This window comes from Stegodyphus dumicola, chromosome 1 (assembly GCF_044657685.1).
Source record: "Stegodyphus dumicola isolate Sdum_Otavi_A_Nest chromosome 1, ASM4465768v1".
Classification (NCBI taxonomy): Eukaryota; Metazoa; Arthropoda; class Arachnida; order Araneae; family Eresidae; genus Stegodyphus; species Stegodyphus dumicola.
The window spans coordinates 166162870-166168869 of record NC_140768.1 but is presented as its reverse complement, the minus strand read 5'-3'; positions in this window follow the sequence as shown (position 1 = coordinate 166168869).

The following is a 6000-nucleotide window of genomic DNA, read 5'->3' as shown; positions in this document are numbered from 1 at the left end:
ACTGGATTCAAGTCCGGTGAGAATACTGGCTAGTCCATACGGGTGATATCCTTCGATTGAAGGCATTTGCTTACGATGTTTTCACGGTGAGGACGGCCATTGTCATTCATAAACACAAATTGTGCGCCCATGGCGCCCCGAAATAAACGTACATGTTGTTCCAGAATGACGTCCCGATAGATTTAGCTTGTCATGGTTCCAATTTGAACATGCAGGTCAGTTCTGGAACCCAGAATAATTCCACCCCAACCGAGCACTCCTGCACCGCTGTAACGGTGTCGTTCAATGATGTTTTCTTGGTGGTAACGGGTACCTGGAGCTTTCCATATGAAAGTCCGGCGAGAATCAGACTGCAAGCCAAACCTGGACTCATCGGAAAACATCACACAAGCCCACTGTTGCGGTGTCCACAATGCGTGCTCTCTACTCCAGGCTAACCGCAGGCGACAGTGAGTTGCAGTAAGTAGAACGCATCTGACAGGTCTACGAGCAAATAGACCAATCTGCCCTAAGCGTCTGTACACGGTCTGCCTTGAAATTGTCGTACCAGTGGCTGATGAGACAGGTCTGAGGCTGTACTCCTCCTGTTTCTTTTGGCAGTAACCGACAAATACCGGTCCTCATTCGGCTTTGTAACTCTGGGGCGACCTGTGCTTTAACGTCTACTCACATTACTATCCTCTTGGAATCGTTGCCAAAGCCTGGAAATGACACTCTGGGCAATTCCAAGTTCGTCTGATACTTCCAGTTAAGTACGCCCATATTCCAGACAGCCGATAATTCTACCACGTAAAAAATCATCTAAATGCGTCCTTTGTGTCATAACTATTCGGTTATTGCACTGAAATGCTTATAAAGCGTCTGCGAACAATTTCACTTCTTTGCCTGTATTCCTTATACATCACTGTCTGAGCAAATTACCACAAAACTGAGCAAATTACTACAAAAAAAACTCCTATTTACAAAAAAAAAAAAAAAAAAAAAAAAAAAAAAAAAAAAAAAAAAACAATATTACATGGTTGGTATGATTGTTAATACATTGTATGTCTCCCAGACGATGCAATACAGTCCGTACAACGCCTAGGCATGCTGAGTATCAAATTATCGATCTGATCTTGGCGGATATTACACCACTCAAAAAGCAATGCTCTCCAAAGTTCCGGTAGACACGTAGGAGGAGGTTGACGAGCTGCAACTCGTCGGCCACGCATGTCCCAGGCGTGCCCTACTGGATTCAAGTCCGGTGAGAATGCTGGCCAGTCTATACGGGTGATATCCTCCGATTGAAGGCATTCGCTTACGATTTTTGCACGGTGAGGACGGGCGTTGTCATCCATAAACACAACTTGAGCGCCCATGGCGCCCCGAAACAAACGTACATGTTGTTCCAGAAGAATGACGTCCCGATTTGGCTTGTAATGGTTCCAATTTGAACATGCAGGTCAGTTCTGGAACCCAGAATAATTCCACCCCAAACGAGCACTCCTGCACCACCGTAACGGCGTCGTTCAATGATGTTTTCTTGGTGGTAATGGGTACCTGGAGCTCTTCATATGAAAGTCCGGCGAGAATCAGACTGCAAGCTCAACCTGGACTCGTCGGAAAACATCACACAAGCCCACTGTTGCGGCGTCCACAATGCATGCTCTCTACTCCAGGCTAACCACAGGCGACAGTGAGTTGCAATAAGTGGAACGCATCTGACAGGTCTACGAACATATTAGACCAATCTGCCCTAAGTGTCTGTACACGGTCTGCCTTGAAATTGTCGTACCAGTGGCTGAAGAGAGCTGACGAGACAGGTCTGAGGCTGTGCTCCGTCTGTTTCTTTTGGCAGTAACTGCCAAATACCGGTCCTCAATCGGCGTTGTAACTCTGGGGCGACCTGTGTTGTAACGTCTACTCACATTCCCATCATCTTGGAATCGTTGCCAAAGCCTGGAGATGAAACTCTGGGCAATTCCAAGTTCGTCTGATACTTCCAGTTGGGTACGCCCACATTTCAGACGACCGATAATTCTACCACGTAAAAAATCATCCAAATGCGCCCATTGTGTCATAACTATTTGGTTATTGCACTGAAATGCTTATAAAGCGCTTGCGAACAATTTTACTTCTTTGCCTGTATTCCTTATATATCACTCTCTTACACTCTCGTTATTGTGGCGTACCATCGGTGTCATGTGGTTACTTCCTAAAATTTGCATATGATTCTTGAAGATGTGTGTAGTGATTTTACAGGTGCTATATTTATTTTAGAGTTCGATTCCCGCGTGACTCCGAATTATCCTTAATTTATGGACATGAGTGTATTATTCTAGTCCTCATTTGAATACTTCCTCCAACGCGTCTGACGCTGGAATCCCTCTATTGTTCTATCTCTGAATTGGAATCCCTCTACTGTTCTCTCTTTCTGGGCGTATGCTCAAACCTTAATCTATACGAAAATTCCGGACTTTTTCGCAGTTTCGGATGTTTGATCGTCTTAATATTGCATCAGATCAAAGCTCTGTAAATGACACTAAAGCTATTTTTCAGAGTAGAAATGAGAAATTTTATTACAGCCAGCTCTAGAGGCATCCAAGGAAAAATTAAGTTTTTAAAGAAGATAACTAGTAACCGCAGGTACTCAGGAGTTCAAAGGATGTCGCCATGACGTAATAGAAGAATAGATGACGTAAGAGAACAATAGATAACGTAACAAGGGGTATGTCTTTGATGTGCCGCCACCGCCATCTCGGATCACGTGACAACCGAAAGTGACGTAGATGGATGGGATGACGTAGACGGAATGACGTCATGCATCGTTTTGTTTTTGATTCTGTGGCAATGATCTTTTCAAAGTTTTTATTTTTTGTGGCAACGACACTATTTTTTATATTTGTGGCAACAATCGCTTAAACCACGTGACGTCAACTTTATTATTTTCCTTATTTACCAATTATTTTCCTTTATTATTTTAGTTATTTAAACATTTTTATTTAATATTTTTAATTATTTTAATCCCTCATTATTTTTAATTAGTTTTAATTGATTCCATTATATCTTAATCCATTTTTAATGAATTTAATATCATTTTCCCTGAATTTTAAAAATAACTCCACGGACGAGATTCGAACTCGCTATCTCTGGGATGGGAGTGTGGCGCTTTATCTCTCGGCTACCCCTTCATGTTATAAAGCCTGTTACTTTTCCGTTTGGAGCGAAAATCACCATGACGTCACTAGGCTGGGGGAAACAGCCAAACGTCATCTCTTTCACGTTGCAGCCTGTCGAAACCGCTTCACACCTTTCTACATCCGCGATGGCGAACGAACACAATCTTAACAACCAATCAGATTCTCGCTAACAATATCTATCTTATTTCAGCCAATCAGCGTATTGTTATCTTTGTACATCGCTTTAATATGTTTTTCCTTTACCAAACATAAATTTTATTTTGAACTTTCGCAAATTGATGTTTATTTCTACAAAAGTGAATTGACATTTTCTTTTTACTTTTTTACTTTGCAAAAGTTTTTCTTTTTTTCAAATTTATTCCTTTTCGTATTTTTACTTTTTTTTATATATATTTAACTTTCTTTTTTTGGTTTTACAAAAGTAATATTTTATTTTTATGAATTAATTTTTTTCCTTTTCACTCTTATTTTGCAAATGTTTTTTTTTCTCAAATTTATCCCTTTTTTATATTTTTATTTTATTTTTTATTAATATTTAACTTTTTTACTTTAAAAAGGTTTTTTTTTGTTTAAACTTTTTTTTTACAAAAGTAATATCTATTTTTACAGATTTAATTTTTCCTTTCCTCTTTTTATTTAAAAAAAGGTGTTACTACATTTTTAACTTTATTTTTTTACAAAAGTAATATTTAGTTTTATAATTTTAATTTTTTTGAATTTTTTGTTTACACAAATGCGGTTTTTTGTTTTTTCCCTTATGCATTTTACTTCCAAAAGTAAATTTCATTTTTTTTCTTTCCTTTAAAATTTTTTGTTACATTTTTATTTTACCCTTAACTATTTTTCCCCTTGTTTTAAAGACAATATGATGTTACATTTCCATATCTCTAAAAGTAAACTTACCTACATTTCTCTGTCTTTGAAATTTTAAGCTGGAATTTACATGCATATAACTTCACTAGATAATATTTTCTGTAACTTTAAACCAATATACACAATGCTCATTCTATATAGTTTAACAGGAATACTACATTTCTTACTTTTTTACTACTACGTTGGAGATACTCAGAAGTTTTCCTTCTAATGTATTGTACTAACTATTAATGACTGTATTAACTTTTTGGCCAACTATACAAAACTTTGTTGATTCCCTTTTACACGTCTTACTTTTATTCAAAGGATTCACCAAACTATGTCTGACAAATGTAATTTTTACACTTTCCATTTACACATTTACCCTTATAAAACATATTCATGCTGTATTTCTGATTCCTTTTTCCCATAATAAATACAGACTTACACATGTTTCTTTATTGTAAGACCTACTGACTTTAAACAAATCTTATAAGGAGCAATAAATGTTTCATGGTATGAAGCCCACTCAGACCAATGCCTGGAGCATTTCTACCCAGTTAAGTTTAGATACGTACCAATAGTACTTCATTTCTTCTTATTTTACTCTACAGACATTGATACATATATATTCAGAACCTTTTATTCAGTAAGATAAGTATCCCTTTTATTCAGTAAGATTCATTTATACTACTAACACAAATTTTGCTAACTCTTTGAAATATTTTACAAAAATATCTTGTATTTTCTTGCACGCATCCTACTTAAATCACCAAACATACACTGAACCTTGATTTTTCCTTCACGTGAAAACGTCACTCGGATTCTTAATATGATTCCACCATTTACCGCAGAACTTTATAAACACTACTCTATTTGAACTTATCACAGCCTTACTCTCTTAACAAGGTACAGAAGATTGAATTATATTTTAACTACAGAGAAGAATATCCACATTGTAGCGTATTATTTTAAATTTGAATTATAGTCACATTTTGTGAAGGAGAAATTAAAGTCTATAATACACATATTCAGCCATGAAAATGAAACTTTATCGCCTTTTTCCCAACTTGGAATATAAAAATTTGTTAACTTGGAATATTTTTAACGTATTCATTGTAACTTAACTGAAAAATACCCAATATTTCAAATTGTCAATAATTTATTTAGCACTGAACTCTTACAGCCTTTTGAGAACGAAATTTAATTTATCATACCTGGCAAATGACTCCTACATACACTGGTGTGCAAAACTTAAGGACGAAGTCGAAAAATTAGCATATTAGCTGAACGAAGAGGCAGAGCGGACAGAAAGACCAATCAGGAGATTAAGTAAGGTGATGTACGGTAGCACATGCGCAGATATGCAGGTAGACGTAATGGGGGAGTGTCTGAGTAGTATAAAGCATGTTGTCGGTGGATCAGTATTTCTGGCAAAGAGATTGCAGGCCGTATAGCAGTTAAAATCACACCGAGTTGCTGCCTCAGCGAGAAATGGCGAATAATCAATCTGTTAGACGGCATCTGGATGCTTTTACACGAGGTCGAAACATTGGGAAGTTGGAGGAAGGCCGCAGTGTGACAAGTGTGGCTGCAGAGATCGAATTGCTCACAGCATCGTTTCACGAATTTGGAGACAATTTTAAACTACAGGAACAGCTATCCGAGGGTTTAGTAGTGGTCGTCCACGAGGAACCACACCCGCAGATGACCGGTATATTGTTTTACAGGCCAGAAGAAACAGGCGGCAGACAGCGGGAGAAATCGCTAGACACACGACACAGGCGACAGGACGACCGATATCGCGTTTTACCGTGGCCGGAAGACTGCACGGTGGTGGTCTGTTTGCACGATGCCCTGTACGGTGTGTACCTCTAACGTCTGCCCATCGGAGAAGGCGTTCTCTGTGGTGCCGGGAACACCGGAATTGGAGAGACAATGAATGGGGACGAGTACTCTTTACAGATGA